The following is a 26,225-nucleotide window of genomic DNA, read 5'->3' as shown; positions in this document are numbered from 1 at the left end:
AGGGAATACGTTTGTTTTTCTGTATCCTTTACTCTTTCTGAATATGATAGGCCTGCCTGCCTTTCAGATGCAGCAAATGCCAGTAATCTGTTTTTATTTAGTTGAGAACCTGAGAGTGGTAGTTGGCAAGCTGTTCTTTGCTTACCATTTGAAATGTCACATGGCAAATGCTCGCGCTTGAGCACAATCTCAGCTTGACAGCTCTGGCAAAAGAAAAAGGGGCAACAGCATGAGCCTCCACCACATCACTTCAGAAGTGCCTTCAAAACCAGCTTGATCCCTCTTGCATGGGTGAGACCGAAGGCTTGCTGTGCCTAGGAGTGTAGCTTCTTGGACAAGGGTGTAAATTCATACCAGTTTTGCTGCTGCTCTTTGGTAGGGGAACTTTCGTTCCGTTGTAAGCCTGAGAGAAAATGGAGGCATTAAAAATTGATATGCAACACAACTGAGGAACACCTCAGGTCTCCTAGCAAGCCTGAATCCATCTTCAGTCAAGCCCTTCCTCACTTCTCTGTATTTTAGAGAAACGGGCAGAGAGAAATGTTTCCACAATTGGGTCACTGCCTTAAGAGGATCAAATAGGCTTCACATTAGCTGTAATTTGCTGAATTTGAATGGATTTTCAGCATAAATATCAACAATCTCCTGTGCACGTTAGCATCCTTGAGCATGTATTTCAGTGCATTACACTGAAAAGCAATGTGGAAGGACAGTAACCTCTGCACAGATACTAATCCCAGAGAGCTGTATTTGCCTTAGTGTTAGTGGAAAGCGTGGCCATGTTTTAATGTGTGCTTGTCAAAGTGCTTTTGTTACAGCTAGGACACTTTCCTGGATCAAGCCCATGCAGTCTCCATGTTTGCAGAAAGGATGGAAATGCAACCCATACGCCTGCTTTGTCTGGGTTTCTGTAATCTGTTTTTTCCATGGACTTTTCCTACCCATTCTACCATTTCCATTTCAGCCAAATGCAGCTTTCTTCAAGCTAGGGCACCATTAACACTGAACTGACAGAAAAAATTGCTCTCTTTTTTTGCCACCTGCAGATAACACTTCTCACAGCTGCTCTGTTAGAGACAGAAGCAGCAGAAAAGTGGTAATTCTGGGTTGTAAAGGTTACAGGAAGAACCACTCCAGGGTAGGAAGTGAAACATGAATTCTTGATATGCTGTGTCAGTATTAATGTGCCAGCACTGATGCCTCCTTCCCATCCACCAACTGTTTAAACTGAAGTCGTCTTCCACTGAGTTTCTCAGCCACTGGAGCTCGTGTCTTGACTCTCTTCACCAGGTACTTCTGCTCCTTTGGTGAAGCAGTTATTACATCATGTTCCTCTGGGACTTCAACATCTGGATGAGGTTTCCAGCCCTGGGTGAGTCACCAGCCCTAACACAGACATCACATTCATCTGTACTACGAGTGACATGGGTTTCTCCAGCTTGCAGAGGTCCCAGAAATTGCTGTGCATTGATTGGTGGATGCTTTTTCTTTCTGGGAGAGATAAGAAAGTAAAAAAAAGGAAAAAGAAGGAAAACTTATGCAATGGTTCTGAATCAGATTTTATTTAATTTTTTAAGTTAGCTTTTCCTCCAGGAAAGGCTCAAAATAGAACACTTAACTCTTCAACAGGAGTCATTTAATAGCTGGACCAGCACCTGGAATTCACTTAAAGGCACTGACTAATTCAGCACATGAGCGAAACTGAAGTTCATTCATATGTGGTAACGCCTTTCTTTTTCCCACACTCATCAAAACCTTGTTTGCCTACTTCACAGATTCCCCAGGTTTTAATAGCCAGTGAAGACTTCAGAACAGAAAGAGCTGGGCCCAGAGACTAAGAGGTTGCATTTGCATGTAAGAGAGATGGGGTGGCTATAAAAGGATCACTACTGAGTGCTGCAGATAGCCTGACTTCTTGCAGCTGCCCTCCTACACAGCTGAAGCTCAGTCCTGCTTTCTCAGGCACATGGTGTAGTCCAGGGCTTTCATCTGGGCTGAGAACATGGTTAAATCCTTGCAGGCACCACAATGTGGAATGGCATTTTAACCACATCAGGGAAGGCAGGATGGGTCTCCAAGGGCAGGGCTTCTTCACATGCGGTCCCTGCACTACTGGTGGTCCCTAGCATGCCTGAAGGTGGTCTGCAAAATGATTGCAATTAAGAAAACAAAACCATACACATTGCATTCCCATGACTGCAAGCCAGCAATCAGAAAGGAGGTGAAGTAACAGTAATAGATAAACATTTTGCCTTTTAGGTCCCAGTGACAGTTCTTTCAGTGGTGCTATGGTCCTCAAGTTTTGTCCTTTTTTATGAAAGAAGGTTAATTGTTCATTTGGTTTAAGGAGGTTGGTGAGGGTTGGCTGGTTGCCCTGCTTCATCTGGCACTGGAAACCTGGGCTGATACATGCTGCAAAAACCCTGCTTGCTGCCAGAAGTTACCTGCAGCCAACCCCACACACCTATTCAAAGAGCCTACGTTTTCCTCATTAAAGGACATACTTGCATAATCCTCCTTGTGTGATAAGGAGCAGTGCCTACTTTCTGTCACACACCCAGGCCTCCAGACTTAGCCAGGCCTAAGGAAAGGACTATTCTGTGTAACCAGCTCTACCTGGGAGTGTAGACACATCCTAAGGACATGATACTATCAGTGTGGTGGGGGAGAGGGTGTGCCTCAGGCATCCAGCAAAGCACCGTGACTGACAGGCCGGTGTGGAGACAGCAATTGGGAATGGGTGAGAGCCATGGAACTCAGAAATGTCTCCGTGCTTCAGAGGAGTTTCCTTCTTGGTCCCATGAGAAAAAGAAAAACCAAAAAACCCCCAAAAAAACAAAACAAAAAACACCACCAAAACAAAAAACACAAAAACCACAACAGTGCTTCATTTCTTTAGGTTGGGATGACTTTGCTGTCTACCCTGGGAAGGATTTTCAAAAGGTCCTGGTGAAAATCAACTGAGGGAAGGGAGCTTGCCCACCTTCATCTTAACCTTGATAATGAAGTGTCTGAATTACAAGCTGAACCTCAAGTAACTTGACCTAGCACCATCCAAAGCCAGCAGAGTCCTAAAGCTGTACATGGGGTAGATCCCTGGCTCCAGCTCTGATTTGTTCTCCTACGAGATCTGTAGGGTCTTACTTGGCTGGGCATGCATTCATCCCTGTATGAATGCTCTTAGTATAGATGAAGGCATCTTGCTGGGGTTTGGCTTAGACCACTTTGGTGGAACCTAGAACTTTGGTAAAAAAACAAGCACCTGGAGCAGGATCTGGCCTTTCCAAGGAGGTTTGGTTGCATTCAGTTATGGATGTGAAGTAAACTCATGGTTTCTGGGTTGGCAGAGGATGAATGAATCAGTTTGTTTGGGGGTTTGGGAGTTAACAGGGCTGTTTTTCCCTCGGAGAAGTGCTTCTGTTGATCCACCACAGGTCTGCACTGTTCCAGGAGACAATAGTGATGAGTCTTTAAGCTTAAACTGGAGAGGTTCCTGCTTTCAGTCCTTATGGGCCCTGGTTTAATACTGGTGGTGGCAGCAGGGTGAGCAAGCCGCCTGCTAGCTTCCTCTCCATTTCACAGAAAGTGGAGGCAGGCAAAGGTTAAGTGACTTTCCCAAGGTCATGTAGGAAATTGATAGGGCAGAAGGCTGGTCATTAAGACATCCTTTCTCCAGAATATGACAAGAGGTGGACCAGAGGTACAGAGAAAGAACCGGACTTGCCCAAGGTTGCGGGATCATCCCACCTCCTGAGGCACTTGCCCTGGCAGCAAGATTATCACATGCTTCCCATATCCCCACTGCAAGAGGTGAATGGGAAGGGGTGTGGGGGGGAAACGAGCCAGTTGCTATTAATTCAATTGAGCTTGACTGGACATGCACAAGCAATCTGGAGAAGGAAATAGTTCTAGTTCTGTCTGGTTCAGCAGAAACTCCGCCCACTGAAGCTTTCCGGCAGGAAATCAAGTTACAAACATTACATGATCTGAGCAAATTCTCGTACACTGATCCTACCCTGGGGACAGGACACTTTTGTGAGCTGCTTATTGAGGCTGTAGTTTTAGATACCTTAACCCTTTCTGGAGTGTTACTTTGAGGGCATCACAGCTTCTTGTGCTGGCTAGACTGTAGAGATGACAAGCGAGAAGAAAACAGATTTGCAACTGTTAGGGTCATTCTTCATCAGTAAAGAAGTCCTGAAAACTGTCTTTATGTGGAGGAAAGAAGGGGAGGGCTGGGGAGTCTTTCTTCTCCTTGCTTTTCCTACTGAAAAATTGAGATCTGTTGACAATATGTTTCCTGGAACACCCTAAAGATGACCAAAAAACGTGTGGTTTCTGGCATCAGCCTGACTGTACAAGTGAAACCTCTCAATGGAGAAAGGAACCAAACTGTACTTGGACTGTTTCAGACCCATTGTTTTTTATTAGCAGAAATGCCTGAAAAACAATAGCAGAAAAACTGCCATTGTGAAAATTCCAACACCTACTGCTTCAGCTAAGGGTTAAGATAAATTGTAATCTGCATGTTTAAACGGTATAATGAACCTTAAGGAAATAAACCTTGATGCTTGCTAACAGCCCTGAGGTTTAAAATGAAAAAGCATAAAGAGGAAGGGAGCTTTTCTTTTCACAGAAAAGGGAGCAAAAAGGACCACAGCTCACATTTTCCTCTTTGTCCAATTACCAGCAATGGAGACGAATGTCTGAGAAAAAGAGGAAAGTGGAAGCTGCCTGCAGTGATAGCACGGCTGTTTTTCATGATGGTTGTTTCTGGGGACTCGCAGCCCCTTAGCACACTGCTGGAGAGTGGGAAGGTGGGGATGGCCCCTGCTAGCAGTGCTTCCCGCCGGAGCTCGAGCTCGCGGTGTGCCATGTCTCGGATTTCCTTTTTGTTTGTCTGAGAAGCAGAGCATCCCCTGATGAAGGTCACAGCTTTGATCGCCATGGCTTGCTCTTGTGTTTATGGATGGCCATTATTAGTAACACATTCTAGTGTATGCACTACTCTGTGCCTGCCCTTGTCTGACTGCAAGGGAGCAGAGGCAGGATAACAAAAGAAAGTATAAATAGTGTCTTTTTAAAAGCCTGTTAAATAGAAATAGACTTTTAGGGAGGAGAGAGAAAGAGTGAGGCGTGTTACCATAGTAATTGCCAATGGTTTACTTAAGAAGGGCAAAGAAACAAACACCACAAAAAGGCGAAGTCAAGAGAAGTTGAAGATTGCTGAAGGAATCTGTCAGGATACAGACATGGAGGGGCCAGGTAAGAGCAATGAGCTTCTACTAAAGCTGTGCTGAAAAAAATCATCCCACTTTACCTCTTGCAAAGTGGTCTGGAAAATGTTACTATGAAATGTGCATTTCCAGTTAGGGAAACTGTTTCCAGCTTTTTGGGGGATGGATGGTGGGGAAATGTGTGAGAATAAATGTCATATTGGTGAAATCATCAGGAGCAAAGGGTCCCGTTACCTCTGCCTAACCTGAATACACTTAGTGGCAAAGCCCAGCTACTGCTTGATCTTAGACATCCTGTCTTGATGTTAGAGGAATAGCGGAGGATATTCCCTCATGTTGAAGTTGGAGGAGTATTTTTTTAATTATTATTTCTGTAGGTTCAGAACCAAATTCAGCCTTGACATAGGTATATCTGAGAAGTAGGCACTGCTGTGTTTTTGATCCCGTTCCTCCATCTGGATCAAATATTTTGAAGACATTGCTTCTTTAGGTAGCTCTTGCATTTCCTTCTCCAAAGTCAGGTCATTGCAGCAGGCAGAAGCGTTCAGGTTTCCTCACTTCTTCCTTCAAGCCCCCACTCCTTAAAGGAATATCACAGTAAGCTTTAATCATAGCATCAGAGACATTTTGGGCTGGAAGAGATCATCCGCAACAGAAATAAGTGGCAAAGTCATGCAGTTTGCAAGGCAATTTTGCAGGGTTCCTGGAAATGACTAAGAGATCAATTGATCAAACAGATCAGGGATTGTGTATTCTTTGTGTGTGTTGTAAATGCAGGGCCAGGAGCATGGCTGAAAACTGCAGCTCAAAGCAACCTTACCTTGCAGAGGGCCAAGAGCAGAGACATCTGAGGGCTGGCCAGAGTAGGTCTGATTGGCTTTAGTGGTCCTATGTGTTGCTGTAAAAGAATGGTTGCACTGTTCTGGCCCTTGCGAGTAGTTGCTGCTCCTGATCGGGGCAGAGCTTGCCTGTGTCTGCATCAGCCACACGGCTTGGAAGCTCTGGCTCCATTTCTGACCTTTCCATAGCATAGTGCTGTGGAACCTCGGGTCACTTCACTCCACTAGATCTGCTTTTTCCCACCTGCAGAGGCAGAGACCACGTTTCCATTTTTGTGCCCTGCCTCAGAGGTGTCTGGGAGTGGGAATATCTTCCTGTTTGTTGGTACAGTGCTAATCAAAGGAGGAATGTGGTCAAGAGAGGGTTTTCAGGGTCTCTCACAATGTCAGCTATTAAATATTGGATCTGTATGTCCTTTCCTGTGTGCATAAGCAACATGGGAATCATTTTTATTGTTCCTTTACCCCCAACATGAAAGCTCTCATTGGGTCCGGAGCAAATACCAAAGACTGAAAATGTTGGCAGCTGTGATGAGCAATGGTGCTGTCTGCCTTCCCTTATCCCATCTGCTGTCTTGCTTTCCCCTCAAATGTTTTTGCTCAGATTATGTATTTCGTAGGTAAAATGGATGATTGTAATGATTTGCATTCATTCTCCCTGTGCTCAGGAGGCTACATCCTGCCTGAAGACTGCCTTGTGCTAAATGCTGCACGTTCACAGGACAGAAAGATGTTTTCTGCTCTGAAGAGCACTTTAACACAAGAAAAGAAACAGCAGATGGAAAAGCAGGTGTGATGGTACCCGGAAATACTGCAATGGGACTGTTCCACTCAGCCTTAAAAGCTCAAAGACCAGAAGCAACTCAAAAGTTCCTGAGGTTGGGTGTTTTTTGCTGTTTTGTTTTTAATCTTTTAGTTTCTAAATCAGTGTAAGGATTTCCCAGTTCCTGCCTCATAATTTAGAAAACCTCAGGGCTGGTACTACTGGAAAGTTCAAACAGCAGAGAAGCCATAAAGAGAGAGCAAGCTTCCCTGTGAGGAAAGCTAAGAATTGAAAAAAATGTTAGTTTCTTCTAAAAACTGCACTAGCAACTTTATCAGGGAGAGGGAGACAACTGCAAGTCTCCTGCCTCTGCAGTGGAGGGCAGATGCTGTGGACTTTCCTGTCCTATTTGGCTTCATGATACAATGTAAAGCCATACTGTGTGTTAACAGAACAGAGCAGGAGACTTTTAGTTGCGTTTTATCAAGAGGTTCCTTCCTCTCACTGAGAGGGAGATAGACCCTTTTAAAACTCTAGAGTATGAGCTGAAAGCCCTGTTTCTCCTCAGAATAATCCAAAAGATTGTACTCAATTTCCTTCTTCAACACCCCTCTGCTTGATGGGTGCATTGCCGCGGCAGTACCACAGCTCCTCCACTTTACTGATTCCCTGGATGAAATTTGATGCACAGCTTGAAAGGCTGATGCCTCTGTGAGCCCATTAACACAGACATGTTTGCCAGGGGATGGAAATGATTTCATCAAAAAAAGGCCCTAGGTTACCTAACTCAGGACAATTTTTGTGCAAAACCAAACCTACGGGTGACATACTTATTTATAGGGTTTGAGCTAAATTCTCTTCATTTTCTCCCCCTGAGCAAGAGGCAAATTGGAACTTGACTGCTCCACTTTCCACATTTCTTTGACCCTATGGAGAGTTATCCCATGTGTCCACCCATGCATGAGAAATTCAGGGTGAGCATTTTCGGAAGGTTTCACACAGCCTTTGATGTCTCCTAGCCTGGGAAATTGGTCCTCCTCCTGCTTCCCAGCTTGGAAGGTCTTACTGTGGTATCTGCAAGAGATAACGCTCCCTGCTCCCTTTTGCTGTCTGCACTCTAGGCCAGTCTGACTGCTTGCCTCTCTGCTGCGGGACTGCAAAAGGGGTATTTTCCTCCAGATATAGCAGAAGGACCTTCTTGGAGAGGCTGGCGTGCCTGCAGAGCTGGGCAGTCTGCACCACTCCTCTCCTCTCTTCTCACAGAGATTGAGTTATACCAGGCTTTGACCTAAGTGAAACTGCTGACGGTCACAGGGATTTGACTAATCTCCTTAGGTCGCTGTGAAATTTGAGATTCCTTTTAGGGAATAGAATTTTTTTATGATTTTTTTTTTTCCCTTTGGGTAACTTGCAATGTAAAAATAAACTGAAGCCCACGGTGGGAGATTAATTTCCTCCTGAACTCAGGAAGGGCAGTCAGTCAACACAAGATCCTCCTGGCCCATCCCAAGAGGACGCTGCTCCTGGATTCATTCCTGGAGACAGCTGCTGTCCGACCTTGCTGTAAGACTTCCTTCCCGAGCGCTCTCCTGGCCCTGCCATAGCCCCATGGGGTCTCAGTGCAGCCCATGGGCACAGCCCAAGACATTTCCTTCCCTCCTGGCTCTGCTCTGCCTCAAGAGCCCTCTGCTAGCAATATTTCTGGGGGTGGGAAGCTGAAATGATAAAGTCCTGATTTCTAGTCATATTTGACCTATCTCCTAATGAAGGGAGAAACCCCATTTCCCCTGGTATCCAGCCTCTAGGGGCTTATGAGTAATTTTGCCTCCATCCTCATGTCTCTTTGGAGAGCCTCTTTGCAGCCTGGCTTTGTAGCCTCCTCCAAAGGTAATTGTGTCTTTTCCATGCAGAATACCCCACTCCTGTGGTTCTACCCATCAATCCTGCTGCCAGCATGCTCCCACCCTTTCCAGAACATGGGAGGGATTGCACCATGCTCATAATACATCTCCTAGTTGACCATCATTAGCAACCATCCTGGCTCTCTGATCCTTCCCGACCCAAATGACATTTCAGGGCAGATTCATTATTATAAACTCCTCAAACATCCTGAAAAGAGTAAGTTTGGCATTGTGGTCTTGCACCTGAAACATTGCAGAAACACTAGACCCACCTTCTATGTGGAGGTTTGTAGGTGGGTCTTTGTGGCAAAGAAACCTCTGCAGAGCCCTTAGTGCATATGGTTGCTGCACAATGCTAGTATTAATCAAATAATTAAGAACTGGTTGCTCACACAAATGCCAGAGCCCAGCTCGTATTTGCTGTGCTCCAGGGGTTCCCTTTTTCTAGACATTCCCATGAATTAAGCTGAGCAAGCTGGCAGGGGAGAAACAGTCTCTGAATGTTGGCATGAAAAGCCTTACCACAAATTCAGCTGTCATTGTCCCTCTGCTTTGAAAGTTTTAAGCCCTTCAGTTAGGGAGAAATGACAATACCCAGAATGGGATCCCTTTGCTCTTGTTTTGGCATGTAAAATGGAGCTGTCTGACTTCAGATGGGCTAGTTAACCTTCGGCTCCCTTTATTGCTGATACAGAGAAATAGGAATAACCAGAGTGTGAGTCAATCTACAGTAGTATCTGAGAGAGGTCAAGTGGATCACAGACTGTAAGAGAAGCTGAAGCTGTGTGGCCAGATGCAATGTTCTACGTTTTAGATGTCTAAATGTAAGTGAGATAAATTCCACTCCTGTGACTCAGGTGGTTGATTGCACAATACAATGACAAACTGACCACATTAAGTAATACAGCTGTGATTTCATGACTTACTTTCAGCACTGCCTTTTTTTCCTGCCTGTGTAAAGGTACAGCACTGTCCTGTTGATTAATTTCTTAGACCTCAGTGGCAGGACTATACAAAGTAGCTCTAGCTGACCATTGAGCACATGCTTGTCTTCTGGGGGAGCAGTTATGTGGCCTTACCTTGTGCTTCCTGATTGCTTCTCTCAGACAAGACGTCTTTGAATTAATAAAAGTTCTAATGGGTAAAGTTGCAGGCAAAGTCTAACGAGCTCAGGACTGCAGTGCTGAGAGGTCAAGAACAGGCTGAGGGCTTGTGCTGTCTGGGGAAGCTGCGGAACAGGGCCTGGGGTAAGGGCAAGGAGGGAAATGGGGTGGGGATGAACGTGTGAACATGGCTCATTTCAAAGACAAAGAGCACCTAGCACAAAATAACATGAGAAAACCCTAGAGTCATGGAAGATGGGGCTGAAAGGTAGACTTGGAGGGACCATGTAATCTACCCCAATACAGGAGGTCATATCTAAGTTTCTAATCCCAATCAATGAAAGAGAAAGGTGATTTTGCTAGAAGGGTGTAGAGACTCTCCTGCTTGTTTCCTGATGTCTTGGATCTGTGTCCAGTGGTTCACGTCATTTATTGTGCAATGAGAAGTGTTGCCTCCCTGTGAGCTGCAATGCTGCGGGTTTTATTCTCCCTCTGCATTACTAGAAGTTCTTCTATTAAAAGTTTTCCCTAGAATTCCCTGGCTAGATTATCCCTAGAAATCATCAGCTGGGAAGCAGGATTAACAGTCGGGTCCTCCTTCTCTGAACCTCAAGAGGCTGTCATTGATGCCACACTGCTCTAGGATCCTGCTTCCCCAGTGGGAATCTGTTTCTTGTTCCCTGTGACATGATGCAATGCTCTGCATTTGAGATCTGAAATAGATGTGCCAGACTGTGACAGGGAAAAGTGCCTTGGGCAGGACAGATTGGAGAGAGTTGGTAGGGACCAGAAACACAGGATGACTCTTGGGTGTATCTCTACCTCTCTTGCTTCTTCTGACAAGGAAAGAAGGACACAGCTCAGGGCTGTGCTTCTGCCTCTGAGCTAGGGACATGGAGAAGCTGTGCACATGGCCCTGGGGTTAACATCAGTGTACAGACCAGGCACATGAAGGTGCTTGCTGTAGAGGAGAGGACAACAGAACCTGGCTAGGTGAGAGCAGTGGTAGGTAGCACTATCCAGGAAGGGAAGATGGCTTTGCAACCAGGATTAACCCTGACTGACAGACTCAAATTCAAATATAACCTGCTCAGTGAGAAGCCTCTGGTAGGATAGAGATCCCTTGGTGCTGAGCAGTATGCAGATGCAGCCAGGTTTTCAGATGGAGCTGGAAGTGGCCTCCCTCATCACTGAGTTCTCTCCTGGCACTCTCTGTGGGCCCTTGAGGTGCACCTGAACTTCTTTGCTCATGGCCTGGGCCAGCTCCTGCCTAGAAGTCATGTGGCCAAGTATGTACAGTCATTTGCCTTAAGTGCTTGGGGCTGAGAGACAGGGCCTGCTGAGCTGTGAGGCTGCTATACCCATCTCCTATTTTGAGGTCCTTATAAAACACAAAAGGCTTGCTTCTTTCACAGAGCTTAAGAGACCTTGAATACTTTAAATCACACTAGCTATTAGTACAGCAATAATTAAATAATGATGAATGCTCCAGAGGGATGTGCGCAATAGCTCTGTGACCTTGCTGCTGGAAATTGTTGCTCCAATTGTTGGTGTTGCTCCAATTAACCTTTGAACTACTGAATAGATCCCCATAATCCCAAAGAGATTTCCATGCCGATCTGCTGGAGACTTATGGGAAAGAGTAGTGCCTTAAATTGCAAGCTGATTGGGGTGGGAAAAACTCCTTGCCATTTCTACATCCTTCGTAGCTTTGAGATACTGAATGTTTGGTCTAAACATACGTTAGGTGGTGTGTTAGCCTGTGGTGATGCCTGAACTTTATCCTGAAATACCTATGGGGTGAGAGAAGCATTATTCACCTCTACATGCCATAAGGGCTAACATGGGGACAACTTGTTTTTTCAGTGGTTGCTGAAGGCATGTAGCAGTGAAGAAATGTGGGTGCTGGAGGAATGGGTCAAGCAATCAGCCTGAAGTACTGATGGTTTGTGGTACTCCACACTATTGTTTTAACTTCAGTCACCCGAAATGCACTGTTCTCAGGGTGCGAAGATGCTCGATCACATCGAGAAGTCAAGCCCTTTAATCACATCTCATGGTAGGCAGCAAAAGGACCAAGGCTCCCTGGAGGTTTGGGCTCTGTGTCCAAGTGCTTTACTGTGGACTAGGTGATGTATCTTTAAAAGGCATTAAGATCACCAGTAAAATTTGAGCGGCTGCTTCTGGGATTGTCTAAGGGAAAGCAGGATCTGACCCACAGGGAAGGCTGAGATAACCATCTCCACTTGAAGGTGTCAGCCCAGGCAGAGGAGTTAAGCTGGAAGGACAATTGCTTTGACAGAGGCAAAGAGTCAACATGTAGAAATTTGGAGCAGTTCAGACCATGCTCTGGTGTGTTTGTATCTCCCCTCAGTTCCCACGCCTCTGCACTTCCTTGTTTAGCCCAGGCCCGGAAGCAAAACTGCTGAAATGCAATGAGGAAAGTTATTCTCATGGTGTTTCCAGCCCAAACAGAACCAGGAGGGAGAGAGGAAATCTCATGAGAAAGCCTGACAGATTTCCAGCCCAGTCCCACTCAGGGCCATGGAGCTTCTGGTGTCTGGGGCTCTCACCACATTTCCGTGTGCCTGGAAGTCCTGCAACACCAGAGCGGCAGCAGTACTGGTGCCCAGGACCTTCCTGCAGTCCCGTGGATCTTGGCTTTACTTTGCTCCAGCCCAGATTCAATGAGGAGCAGTGTATTTGCTGCATGTTCCCATCATGGATGAGGATGATGAGGCTGTGGGTACCTTCTGCAAGCCATAGGTGTTTCTGGCGGAGATGAAGCTCTTCCTTTCTTCACACTCAGACAGGGTATCCAGGAGATAACCAGAGACTGAGCTGGAATGCAAGCTCAAAGTCCAGTGCTCTGTTCTGGAACAGGCAATGGCACATGTCTTCTAGGTAACTTGTCTCCTCAGATATCTCCACATTCCCCCATGTGAGACGTGTGGTCGATCAGCAAGAGAGGTTGGAGGGGACTGGAGAAGCTCTTTTGAATGCAGAGACCTAGAAGTTGGCACCAATGCAGCCTCTCCTGTCTTGCTGATGCTCCATCAGCTGTACGTCACAGATGAGGCCTCCCAGCTGCATGGGAGCAGAGGGTGCCAGGGGATAAGATGGATGCTGTACCCAGGCACTGTCAAACATCATGCTAGGACATGGTGAGAGCAAGAAGCACCTGCTGACCCTTGGATGGTGCCTGGTGATGCCAGGATGGTCAGCTGGGCATTGCTATCTCACCCAGTGCAAACCTAATCTCCATTCTTGCTCAGGCCTTCTGGATGCCTGGTCCATTTGTCTTGATTCCCTTCCCAGCAGTAGTCTGTGCTGGTTAGTTGTAGACTATGTTAAAACAAAAACTGTTTCCTCATGTATTTGGCTTTAAATTTATCAGCCCTTGCTACCACTGAATGATGGTGGTAATTAGGCGTTTGCTGTGTCCCCAGCTTTTATTCTGCAGTGCAGCCAGTGCAGCAGCAATTAATCCCCTGGCAAGCACAGGGGAGGCGAATACAGCAGCACTGGGGACAGAGATAATCTTGGGATAATTTATAATTGCAAAGCCATGTTCGGAGCAGGAGAGACCTCCAGGAGTTGCTTTGCTTTTTGTTTCAGAGGGAAGGCTGACTGACAGAGGGCTGGCTTTGGCTTGCTTATTTGTCCTGTTGATTGCATTTGAACATCTCCGTTTTCTGGCACTGAGGGACTAGCTTTGGGATGAATTTTATCTCACTTTAGGAGAGCTGAGCAGCCTGGAGCAGGTCTTAGCTGAGCAGTAGGAGAAATGCAAGCTCTGATTCCTTCTTGTTGTAACTGTGAGCAACTTGTCCCAAAGCAGTAGAGAAAAAAGCCCAAAACCAACAGCAGGGCTGGGATTCATGCTTGCTATCTTACAGATCCCTAAAGAAGCTCCAGGAGTAATGCTCTGCCTTTTCTTTGGTTGTATAAGGACCCCAGGGAGACAGCTTTTAATGTAGGTGCTTCAGTCAAGTGTGTTTGAAGTTCCCCTGAGGCCACCTTAGTGCAAGTCTCAGTCACATCACCAGGTACAAAGCAGACTGCACACATAAATTCTGTGGGTTGCTGCTGAAGGGAAACAGTGGCACCCAGAGCTCATTCTTCATTGCAGTTACATGTTCTCCCTGCTCCTCAGCCCAGCCTTCGTGGGAATGTTTGCCCTCCCAGGAGGACAGGAGTATGGGCTTGGCCAGGAAGTGCAGAAGAAATCCTGGGTTCCTGTTTCTCCAGCGAGACGAACACAAGTTGTTTCAAACGTGGTTAGAGCACCGTAACCTATTCCCACTGCTTTTTCCCCATGGGGGGCTGACCTTGCAAGGAATGATGGCAGTTTCTTTGGGTTAGAAAGGTGACTTCTAGCAGTCCTCATTCAACTTTCATTAACCACCTTGAGAACTTCTTTTTGTACACCACACCTCTGGGTTGGTCAAGTACTAACTACTGGGACTGGGTGATCCTGGGAGAGTGGACAGTGTCCATTGTAATCCACTTAGGTTCAGCCTTGTTCATTTCTTTAATTTTTTAGTTGCTGGGGAGGGGGTGTTTCCAAGAGAATCTTAGTGAAGAACAAACCAAGAGGATGCTTTGCTGTCAGCTGTCATGACCCATCACAGATGAGAGCCCCAAGCCTGTCCAGGCAGTGGTACCCACAGTTGCTGTGGGCTGACCGACAGTCCTGAGTGTGAGGGCAGGATCTGGCTCATGTGTTTTCCCTTCAAGACTTGGAAGACCTTAGTCATATGTGAATCCATTTCACAGGTGCTCTCTGGAATAAATAAGCATCACTGGCTATTTTTTAACCCGCGGATGGAGACATTTAGGCTCAACAATGTTATGAGCCAGAGCCAAAGCTATGCAGACATGTAGTGAAACTGTTGATGTGTTACTTGTGCACTTGATGTTAAGTGTTATCTTATGATCTGATGGACTAGGGTAAGGAATGACACCCCAATGCTCACTGAAGGCAGTGGGAATGATTAGCCGATATGTTTTGGAGAAATGTTTTTTTTTTCCTCTAATGACGTGTATAGCAGGGCTGTTTCATGCTGAGGATCAGGCGTGATGAGGCAGAGTCCCATTATCATAGGGTGTACAGTGTCAATACAATAAAATGTGATTAACAGAGCCAATAGGGGGGACAGGGTAGGAAACATCTAGTCTTACAAAGAACAAGCAAAGGACAGGCAATCAAATTACCATTTCACAAACATATGATAGGTGCCAAGGAGATGGGTGGCAGTCATTAGGGACTGGTTGAGAAGAAACTTTCAAATCAATCAAATTCTCTTTGTGAAAGTCTTTCTGGAGAGGGGAGACACAGTAGCTGCCATGTGCCTTGGCTTCAGCAAGGCTTTCAGCACCGATCTTCTCCTAAAAAAGCTGAAGAACGTGACTCAGATGCTTGTTAATTTGGCTTCTGAGATGGGAAGGCAATGGTGAGCATGGGTCTGCAGGGTGGATGCATCAATACAGAGGAGGAATATTCGATCTGCAGGACATGCAGAGTCAGGAAGGACTGGATCCTCTAATGGCACTGGAGAATGAAATTGGGATGAAGGGTGGCCTCAACTTGGTGGGGGAACAGCCTTTCAAAATTAGGATGAGATTCAGTCAGAAGACGCTTCGGGTGGAATAAGGCAGGAACATTCAGCTGCACAAATACAGAATGGGGAACAACTGGGTTGGGCAACGGGTTACCACGGAATGTGAGTCAGGAAATCCACCCTCTTTTGGAGAAAGCAAAGAGCATACTGGGAGGAGTAAACAAGGAGGTAGCCTAGCTGAAACTCAAAGTTTAGTACTCAGAGGTGGGGCAATGTATTTCTGGATCCATATCTAGTGTGATAGAAAGACCTGGGAAATCTGTCCTAGGAGGAAAAGTCTAAAGAACTGGGTTTTTTAGCTTTAAGAGGAGAAGCATAATCTCCCCGGGTCATCACAATGGTTTTCAGGATGTAAAAGACTGCTGTAAACCAAAAAGAGTTGTCAATACTGTCTGTTGAATTTCTATTAAAAATGCATGTTGAATTCTTCTGAGTTTAACTATAGCTTAGTTAATAGAAGAGGACATTCTTCTGGGAACTGGATGTACACTATTAATTAATGATAATGAATACTGCAGGATATAAGAGCCTGCACAGAGATTTTGACTGCAAGGTGTTCCAGCAACACTTAACTCGGTATGGACATCTGTGATTTGAGGAAGTGGTTGCCAAACAGGGGTGGAGAGAAGTACTAATTATATAGACTACAATAATTTATATTCCTGCCTATATTCAATATGATATTCATTGTCAGCTGAAACCTCTAGGGAACTTTGCTCTTTTCTTTTATTGAATCTGGCTGTTAAATGGCTATTAAAACAGAGCTATATTATTCATTTGAAAATAGCATGTCCAGTAAATGAATTTATATCTTTCTTTAGGTCTTAAATTCAGTCTGTTATGAATTAATTTGCAGTTCTGAATGGCTCAAGCAGTATGAGGCAATGTTTCAGTAGGTGAGTTGTTTTTCTGCTTGTCTGTGCACCTACAGATATGAATAGATAAATCAGGGTGTGGAGTGTCTGTCCTCATTGAAAAAGTGAAATAGCGAGGACAGGGAGCAGCTGTACTGAGTACTTCTCTGGTGAATGGTGAGTAGTGCTTCTCTTTAGATACTTATGGTCTTCACCAAGGATGGAACCAAAGCCAGCCAGGGCTGCAAGTGCAAGGCCTTGCACTCCGAGATAAAGGAGTATTCTTGGCCTTTTTTAAGGCTGTTGTTTCTAATGAAATTAAGAGGAATATAAAATGCTTACTACACTGTGGACCTGCTGCCCAAATCCTGCGCAGGTGGTATCATCAGAGGAGAGCCCCATAGTACCCAGTCTCAAGAGCTCTTTGCAGTTCTAGGGTATGTTGTAGGAGTGTCCAACACCTTCTGATCAAGGAGGAGCATCATCAAATTGTTGCTGAAGCCTTTGATAGCCTCACTGGGCAAGTGGCATCTTGAGGCTGGAAGTGGTGGTGATGGCAGTAGATTCCTCAGATGCTTGGGCTGTTCTGCTGCCAGCCCTTCAGACACCCAGGAGAACTGCACAAGATGACAGCCTTGGATGTGTAAATACGATTGAAAGAATTAATAGTGTTTAGAAATCAGCACAAATCGGTTTTAAGACAATTAAGTATCAGCTTTCTGCACTGTGAGCTGTTGGGCCATATTTGCAAGAGTCTGTCCTCAGCTGCCAGAGCCAGAAGGTTTAGTGTCCACCATGGTGTGCTTAACACTGGACATGTGCAGAAGAGCAACGTATTTCCCAGGTACTTTTCTCTCCCTTTGCTGGTGGACTTCACCCGCTGAGCTACTCTGAAGTAAAACAGCAAGAGAAGGCTCCAGCCCCTCCTGCATCTCACATGGCCCAGCATAACAACAGTGCTGTGCTCTGGCTTTCATTTGCTGGTGGCAGTGGAGAGGAGTTGACAAAGCCTTGGCCTCATCTGCCTCCTCCTCCTCCCATTCTTCATCCCCAGGAGCAGGGACTTCCTGTGGTTTGGCAGGAGCTCTGTAAACATGTTCCCCAAAGTGCCTCCCCCTGCCTGGATGCCACCACTGCACGCCCTTTCGAGAGGAAACGCCGCAGCCAGGAATGTGGAAGGGGATTTCCACAGGCTGTAATGAGGTCGGCCTTCACCGTCCGCAGGGCTGGGGAAGGCCGGGATTCCTCCTGCCAGCCGGGTCGGTCCAAGGAGAGTTCCTGCCCCACTTGGTGGAGGGCTCGGACAGCACTTATATGGCACCAGGGGTGGTTCCCAGTGTGAAGCTGCTCAGCTGGCTCCATCCTGGCTTTGCAGCCTGGTGGCCACCTTCCAGGGGCTTTGCCTCCCCTCCTGCAACAGAGCAGGAGAGTAAAAGCAGGCCTTGGAGGAGAGGTCGTGTGAAAGAGGCCTTCAGCCAGTGGAGCATGGGTAGCAGGGTGCAGAGCACTCCTTGCCTTACAAAATGGGGGAGGTCCCAGCACATCTATGTCATCTCTGGCTGAGGTCCCCTCTGATGACCCATTCTCTGGCCATGGTTTTGTGGCAGAGGATGTCTAAACCCCATAGAACTGTATGCTCTTCTTGCTGAATTAGGGATGCACTCTAGAGGAGACCTGTCTCTAAACCCTTCAGCCCCTCCAAAGGGTGCCCAGACATGAGCAGTGCTAGCTGGCATGGGTCATGGCCTGTGCACTGGGCTAAACATCTGCATCTTGGACCACCTTGTGAGTCCTGGCTCTGCTGGGTTATAGCCACATAGCTACCCCTGTCCCACAAGGCCATGGGGGAGTGGATACTGTTCTCCTATCCCACCTCTTCTAGACTGAGGTCTAGAATCCTGGGCTGCAGGCATTTCTCTGGGCACTGAGAGTATCTTCGGGTACCCGGACAATGTGACCTTCTGAGATCCCCCCAGCCTGAATCACCAGTTCTCGGGTGTAGGGGGGGAATGGGCTGTACATGACTTTCCCATGTGGGGACCAGGAGAGGGGGACAAGCAGTAAATGCAGTGCATGAGTGACATCTAATGTCATATTGGGGTAACACAGGCTGTTTTTTCCAAGCTTAATCCTACTAATTATAGGGGCCTTGGAGTGAGCAGGAGGATCAGGCCCATCTGGCTCTAAAGGGGTACCTTCTTCCTGTGGAAAAGAAGGATCTTTTGCTTCCAGGCAGCAGGACATGTCTCACAGCATTTCACTTACAGCTTCATGCCACGGAACTGCAACCTCATCATCCTGCTCTTGCACACAGTTCAGTCTGCTCTGTATGGCTACCATTCCGGTGGGACGTCCCCCACATTCTGCTGCTGGGGGACCATCACCCTTCCTCAGTGGCATTTGAACAGCTCAGTTATGCCGAGGCTGCCTCCTTCTTCCCACCTCTTCCACATCCCCACACCTGCCAGCCTTTGCCCCACATCTGTACTAGTAATCAGCTCATCAGGGCTAATTTTTCACTGGCCAAAGACAAGAGACATTACCAAATTTTTTGTTTGGGAGGATGAGTTTGAACGGCTGTCCCATCTCCAAAACATTTTGAGGCAGTTAGAAGGGACTTTGAAAGCTTTACTTAAAGTTTTGATCTATAAATGACTTTGCACTTGGAAAGCTCAGGTTGTATTTTGAAAGAAAGTGTTTTTAAAGCATTGTAAGGGAAATTTCAAGACTGAAGACATTTTGTTTCATTAGATCAATTTTTTCAGACACTAACATTAATATTTTACTTTTTCTCTTGCTTTGTGAGAGGGTATGTGCATGAATACATATATACATATATAAGTGTTTAATTTAAAAAAACCTTGCAAGACAGGAAAGAGCTGTGAAAGAGGACTTTTTCACATTGTCTTTTCCCAGGACTGTGGGAACAGCTACTTGTCTTAACTGCTACCACCCTGGAAGATGTCCAGGCCAAGCTCCCATCTCCCTGCTTCATTAGGTCTTCACAAATAGACAGTAATCAGCAAGACTATTTCTCTCCAATTGTCTAGTTGGGGAATGCAATTATATTTGAGCTGTGGTTCCCAGTCTGCACTTAGCCTGAACTTGACTACACTTTTTTGAACCTGAAGAAAGCCTTTTATTGGTTTGCAAGCTCTGGTGATATCATGCTGCTGAAGGATGCTGTCTCTGCCTGTCTCTGGCATATTCTCCAGGAAAAGCCCTGCAGAAGGTGGACCCCTGCAGAGCATGTTCCTGGACCCCACTGTGATTTCTGGTTGAACTTGCACAGATCTATTGACCTGGCAGTCTCTCCTGATGTAAAAACTAAGGATGGCAGGGAAGCTGTTACTCTCCCAGGTAGATAAATGTTTACTTGGGCACATGGAAGCTTGGATCCTGTATTTTGTAACACCTCTTTGCTTGCAAAATACCTTTCTGCCACCAGAAGTCCCTTCTCCATGGATGAATTTGGTATTGTCCATATCTCTGATCCTTCCTTAAACCATTCCTGTTTTTTAGCCAGGGCCTGATTTTTGGCCAGAAGGTACATGGCACATCTCGGCTCTTGTTTCTTAGGCTAAGACCTTCCCTCTTCTTCTGTCCCTCCAAAGCCAACTGTTTTTGCCCATCCTGCCTGCACCAGCCTGGACCAGTGATGAACCTGTCCCCAGTTCCCTGCTCCTAAGGCATGGCTCCAGGTGCTGCACCAGAGCCATGATGCCCCTGCTCCTGCTGGTGTGACCACACTAGTTCTGAAGGGCAAATCAAAGAGTGGATGGAGATGGGCAGCTCAGCCCAGGCACTTTAGAAGCCCAGAATAATAGGAATAATGTTTCTTTATCTTTTCCCCAGCATGCCATGCTGAGTGGAGGCTGGAGCCTTCACTTTCCCAGAGGCTGTTGGAGAACTAAACTAATTTGTTGGTGTTTATATTTTCAGAAACTGCTGCTGCACCTTGGGGAGCCACTTAGAGCCCCATCAGTGGCTCATTGATGCAGTGGCTCATTGAGCCCAGGAAAACAAGCACCATTAGGACCAAAGCAAACCCCGACTGTTCCTCTCCTGCATAATGATAGTAATTAGTGCCGGCTGGCACTTTGCAAGCATTAGTTAATTATTCCTCGGAGCTTACTCTTGGAGAAGAGTTGCTATTTTTAGTGCCTCAGGGAAACTGAGGCAGCAGATTTAGGGTTGTTGCAGAAGGGATGGAGATTGTTACAGAAGCCAGCACTGTGACTACAGTTCTGAACATGCCCACTGCTTCTCCCTTTGCCCTAGGTCCACTGAAACACACTCAACTTGCACAATCAAATCATGTATTTCCTAGTGCCAGAAGGCTTGTTTGGATTGGAAACAGATATTTTGTATTTTCTTTTATATGGGGCATTTGCCTTACCCACCAAACAAAACATTTTTTTTCACCTCCAAACTGGCCATTTTTGGAAAATGAAAATCAAGGATATTTTTGGCTTTCCCGTTGCTGCTCTCTTATTCCGCCTTTTCAAGGCAAAACTGAAAAAAATTGAGAAAAGGATACAACTAAAAATGTCCAAATACACACACACAAAAAAGAGGGGGCTAAAAATGCTTCATGTGAAAAAGGTCATTGGGATGCTAACCCCTGTTCCCTGAAAGCCTGCAGACTGAAATCAACTATAAAGCTACTTTATTCTTCCCTGATCGTTTTTAAGCAGCTCCAATATTTTGCAAGGTAAGTTGTGTTTTTTTCAAGCCAGTCATTTATTGCTCCTTATCTGCGTTTATTCACTGGGGTTTTACTGTCCCATAAAGTCCCTTAGTTGCTGGAGAGGACAGATGTTTAGCAGATTTGTCTAGGTAAGTGAAAGAAATATGTATACTCCTGTTTTGTAAAGATGCCAGTTACAACACTGTTGTTGCATAATTTTACTGTTAGTTTTGCAATATATGAGGTTTTTCTGATATATCCAGGTTCTAGGACCCTCTAACACATGATATTCTCAGGCTTCATGATCAAAAGTAAGTTCTAGCTGAGAAATGTAAGCTGGAAATACAGCAGGAAGCCAAGGGTAAAACACCAATATTGTTGCTGCTGTTATTACTATTCATAAATGTCAAATTCTCTTATGGATTTTCAGGCAGGGCATGTGAGTTTTAAGGCCTGACTCAGGATTTTCAAGTGTCTGGAGCTGACTGCAGTGCCTTTGAATGCCTGTCACCACGGTGGGAGCAGTCAGCACAGCCTAGCACAGGTTCTAGTTTCCATCAGTTAATTTCTCACTTGAGCCATAAGCTGATAAATATGACATTGCTGATCATTAAATATAATTTAAATTAATATAAATATGACTATAAATCCGAGGGTTCATATAGTCAGCTGCAAAATTTCCACTGACCTGGGCTTCTTTACTAAACAAGCAGTCTTAAATAAGGCTGCTACTTATTTCCAAAAGTGTAAAAGATTTTATGTAAAACTAGTTTTTCAGTGAATTAACAGGCTATGGCATTTTGCTGCATATTACCTGTCTGTCTGCTCTCTCTTTTCTGTGGTCTTCATGCCTCTGGTGCCTAAGTATCTGCCAAAAGCCTTGAATCAAACATCTGCCTCCTCAAGAAAAATCAAGGCCAAGCAGGGAGCCAATTGTTTTATTTTCTTTACAAATGACCCATTTCTTTTCAGTGTGCTGCAGAAATCCCTCAGACCTGAATGTCTTCATGGTACATCTGCAAAATGTGGTCTCAGTCCTGGATCCTTTGCTTTGGTTTCATGGGGGATTGTGAGAGTCCTGTTAGCACTGACAAGATTGTGGGGGAAGACAAGGAAGATGCAGAGCCCTCCTGCTGGAGACCAGGCACATCCCTGGCTTCTCAAGAGATGATGCTTCTCTTGCCTTGAAACTGTCCTACCTCCTCTACTCCTTTCCCCTCTCTCTCCATTGACATATCTGGCTGGAGTTGGGGTTATTTTCACAGTCTATTCCAGATGCTTTGGTATCTGCCCATCCAGAACTCAGGTGAGAAGAGGTTACCGCTCATAGTTGTGATGTGACAGCTCCCATCTGCCTCCATCTTCAGCCCTCAGCCAACACCACCAGCTTACCTCTCTGGAGTACCAGCAGTTCTTCCTGGACACTCCTCCCTCTGTCTGCTCCCTAGTTTCCAAGACTTGCTGCAGAGCAGATGTGAGATATCTTTGCTTTCCTTGCCTCTTGTTATCCACCCATTAGCTGAAGCTCCTATCCAGCTCTCTTTGTCACACATTGTGTGACAGTGTCCACCTACTACCTGCCCTGCACTCATTTCCCCACCTGTGCCTGCCATTTGCTCATTGCTGGTGCCACCTGTTAGGAGCATGCACCTGATGGGGCCAGTCACCATTCATCTTCTGAGCAGGATGAGTTCACACTGCATCGGCCTGGCCAAGAGGGTTGGAAAGAACTGCAGCTGTGGTGCTCTGCAATGGATGAATGCCTGGGAAGACCTGTCATCTGAATCTCTTCCTTCTCCCAGCGCTGAGTCACATGGGTGATGTGGGGAAAATACCACTTTTCTGCCTTCAGTGGTTCCTCTGTTGTTGGTGAACAGAGGTTATAGGTATCCAGGCTGTCCCTATGCTGACAAGTATGCCTTTCAATAAGAAATTTAGCCATTTGAGGCCTTGTGCAGAAGCATAGTGGTGTTCAGACTTTTTGCACTGTGACAATCTTTGCCCCTGCCCACCAACACCAAGAAGCCCCCAGCCTACATGGGTCTTCCCAAGGACAAGGTTATAGTCCAATAAACTGCATTTCTCCCAGGAAACCTCCCCTAGAAACTGTTCTAATCTTGCGGAGCTTACTTGCATCTCCATAAGGAAGGAGAAGAGCACCATCTTTCTGGTCTTCTTACCATTTGCTACTTTTCTTAGCTCTGTAACAAGATTGGTCCTAGTTGCACACCTTTGTGGCATGCCATGTGGCCAGCAAAGATTCCCACCAGGGCCATCACTTGTTCTGGCATATGTAAACAGAGAATGCTAAATCCAAGCCCCTGTATCCCTGAATGTCTGCAAATCAAGTTGAGAGGAAACCAGAACCAAAGAAGTCTGGCACTTGTCTAAAGCCATGGAAATACTTGCACAAGGAGCATGCCTCATACTGCAGCTGTGCCTCCCTTTGCATTATAAACCAGCTTAGACCTTTCCCAAAAGCCTGAGTGATTCCTGCAAGGTGTGGCTGAGAGGGTGAAGATGTGAGGTATGAAAAGACAGGAGGAGCTACTGAGGTGGGACAGCAGCTCTGAGCAGACCTCTTGCAAAGAAACCACACTTCCAAATTTGAAGCAAGACCTGGGCAAGAGCTTCTCATCGATGTTGGCAGGAGCTGCTTCTGCTGTTATCCCTGGCTTGGAGCAGAAGATGACTTAGAGCATCTGAATCTACCCATAACAGTGACTGAAAGAGTCATTGTTTCTCACAAAGATGTTCAACCATGTACCAGCTGGTGGCCACCAGGTTTGGTGGAGCTGGGGCACAACACTGCTCAGAAGCGACTCTGGCCTATTTCTTGGCCTGTGGTCCTTTGAACAAATCTGGGATTAAACTTCTCATTGAGAAGAGGATTTGAACTGCTATCTGAGGGATGACAGCTGGTTCTCCACCCCTCTCCAATGCACAAATGTCCCATTAAAGGAGCTGTGTTGGAGGGAGTAATGAATTGGTATAATGCAGTTATCTGCTTGTCAGGTTTCTTTAAGCTCATTTCCTTCCAGTGTATAAGTAGAGAGAGACAAAATTGCTATTTGAAATGTTATTTTGCAGTGTTATTCTGCAATTCAGTACTTTTTTTCTCCTTCACTGTCCTAATTACATTGCTACTTTGACTGCTTCAAGTTTATAGATTATTTTAATCATGTTGACTTGCTAGTTTATGGGTTTGAGTTCTTCTTTGTTCTTCTCTTTGGAGAATAAGAACTACAGTAACTCCTTTTCTTACTGCAAAATAAGTCTGTCTATATCTCTGTTTAGATGGAAAGGCTTTTATTGCTTTTATTTATTTTTTCACAATTATTTGGGTGTAGAGATAATCCCCAGAGACAATATGTCCAATTCTTCCTCCAATATTTCCTCATTTTTATCAATCAGTTTCTCACCAGCCACTGAATATACATCAGAATTCCCTGGGGCATTTTTTTAAATTATCTTCAAGAAATAAGAGCCAGCCCCTTCATATAGAAATCCAGGTATCTTGTTAAAGATAAGGACACTTCTCAAAGGAATCATTTCCTTATTTATTTTAGGTGGAAAATGAGACAAACACAAGGGGAGAAAAAACCCAACAAAAACCCAATAGTTAATTTCTCCAGTCTTCCTATTGTAACCTACATAGCTGAGGTCGGGCCTTTTCTGTGCTTGTGAAGGAGGAGGTAGATGGATGGTGATGCAAAAGTGGTGGTGCACACAGGGTAGCAAGCCAGGTAGTATGTGTAGGACAGACAGGATTTTTGGCTACAAATGGAGGATGCCAGTGCTTAACTTCCAGGTTCATTTATGGATTGCCCTAGTGAATCTGCAAGCTGCTTTTTGTTTCTACACCGTCGGTTTTGGAGGTGTAGCCATGGGTGTTTTCAGGTTATTGCTGGAGACCTATGTAGCAGGGAGACCAAGGCTGTGTTTGCATGTAGGTGAACCATGGTCCAGGGTTATTCTCGGAGCAGGTTCAGGGATTCAGTGTTTCCAGCTGAGATGTTTTGGAAGGGCGACAAACTTTCACAGGCTGGCCCTGGATCTGTGCCCAGAAATGGGGCCGGGTGGACGTCAGCAGTTTTGGTTCAAGGAGGAAGGTCGTGTGAAACTGCATCTTGGATCTGCCTGCCCTTGCACTCGCTGTCATTTGTGGCCAACCCCAATGACCTGGAGTGAAGGACAGAGTTTTGCCCGCACAGTGCCCAAGATTTACATCCTCTGCTGGGATCCTGCTCCTGTAGGAAGACCTACTGCTTAGTGGGGTGTATGGTCACTTACCCCCACAGAGTATAGGTTGACCTGTTCTTGGGGGACATCCTTTGATGTGTACCTCTCTGGTGCGTAGGGGCTTTCAGGCTGGTCTTGCACAACTCTCTCCTTCCCCAGGAAGATCTCTGCTCCTCAAGTTTCACAGCACTGTATATGAGTGCCTGCCAGGTTGATTCCTATTTTCACCTGTTTCCCAGAGCCTGTTTTCTTAACCAGTAGGTTTCACTGCTAACCCAGCAGCCACAGGCTCCTTTCTCTCCTTTACTGGGTATTATTGATTATGGTTCAGAGTGCTTAATGGATGAAGAAAGGCACAGCAGCTGCAGTATGTATTCCATGAGTAGCAAACAGGGGATGCTCTGCTGAGGGTGCAAGGCTTGTTGCACATGTTCAAGAGGAGAGACATAGGAAGTGTGCAGACATCCACCATCCCTGGGCAAGTTCTGGATACCCAGCAGTGCAGAGACCTGCCTTTCTCTGAGATGAAGACAGCAAGCTGACAAAAATCATCTCTTTCCACCATGATAGCTATTTTTCTGTTTTATTAACTCACTACCCCCAGTTTATTGCCCAGTAAAAGGGAGCGTGCTCTCCTTTTCCTCTTTTAATGAGCCAAATTAGTTTTATTTGCCAAATAAACCTTTTCAATGAAAATATAAACTATCTTTGACATAGATTTCCACCGCCAGTGTTTGATCTATGATCCAATAAAAAATATGAAAACCTTTAATCAACATGAAAAGGAAAGGCATATGCTTTTTCTTTAAATAAGTCATGGAGGAATTTCTCCCTTATGCGTCTGCCTAATGTACTAGTCAGTCATGTCTGTTCAGGCAACGTATAACAGAAGGAGTATGAAGAAGGCATCCGGTATTGTTATTTTTGCAGTGTAACTGAAGACATTTGGCATGTTGTTTTGGGAATGAAGAA

The 26,225-nt window shown here is 45.7% G+C and overlaps 1 long non-coding RNA gene across 2 annotated transcripts in view; it reads left to right on the top strand.

The window, feature by feature from the left end:
* The first annotated feature begins 3,866 nt into the window (after positions 1-3,866).
* The window catches only part of LOC129784201 (uncharacterized), a 50,226-nt gene continuing 27,867 nt past the window's right edge, over positions 3,867-26,225 (top strand). For both annotated transcript variants that reach the window (XR_008746643.1, XR_008746642.1), the window contains exons 1-2: positions 3,867-5,265; positions 6,745-6,954. This is a non-coding gene — a long non-coding RNA (uncharacterized LOC129784201). The remainder of the gene's footprint in view (positions 5,266-6,744; positions 6,955-26,225) is intronic.

The sequence above is a fragment of the Falco peregrinus genome, chromosome 3 (assembly GCF_023634155.1).
Source record: "Falco peregrinus isolate bFalPer1 chromosome 3, bFalPer1.pri, whole genome shotgun sequence".
Classification (NCBI taxonomy): Eukaryota; Metazoa; Chordata; class Aves; order Falconiformes; family Falconidae; genus Falco; species Falco peregrinus.
The sequence above is the reverse complement of the archived record's forward strand: the minus strand, read 5'-3'. Positions and strand labels throughout refer to the sequence as shown.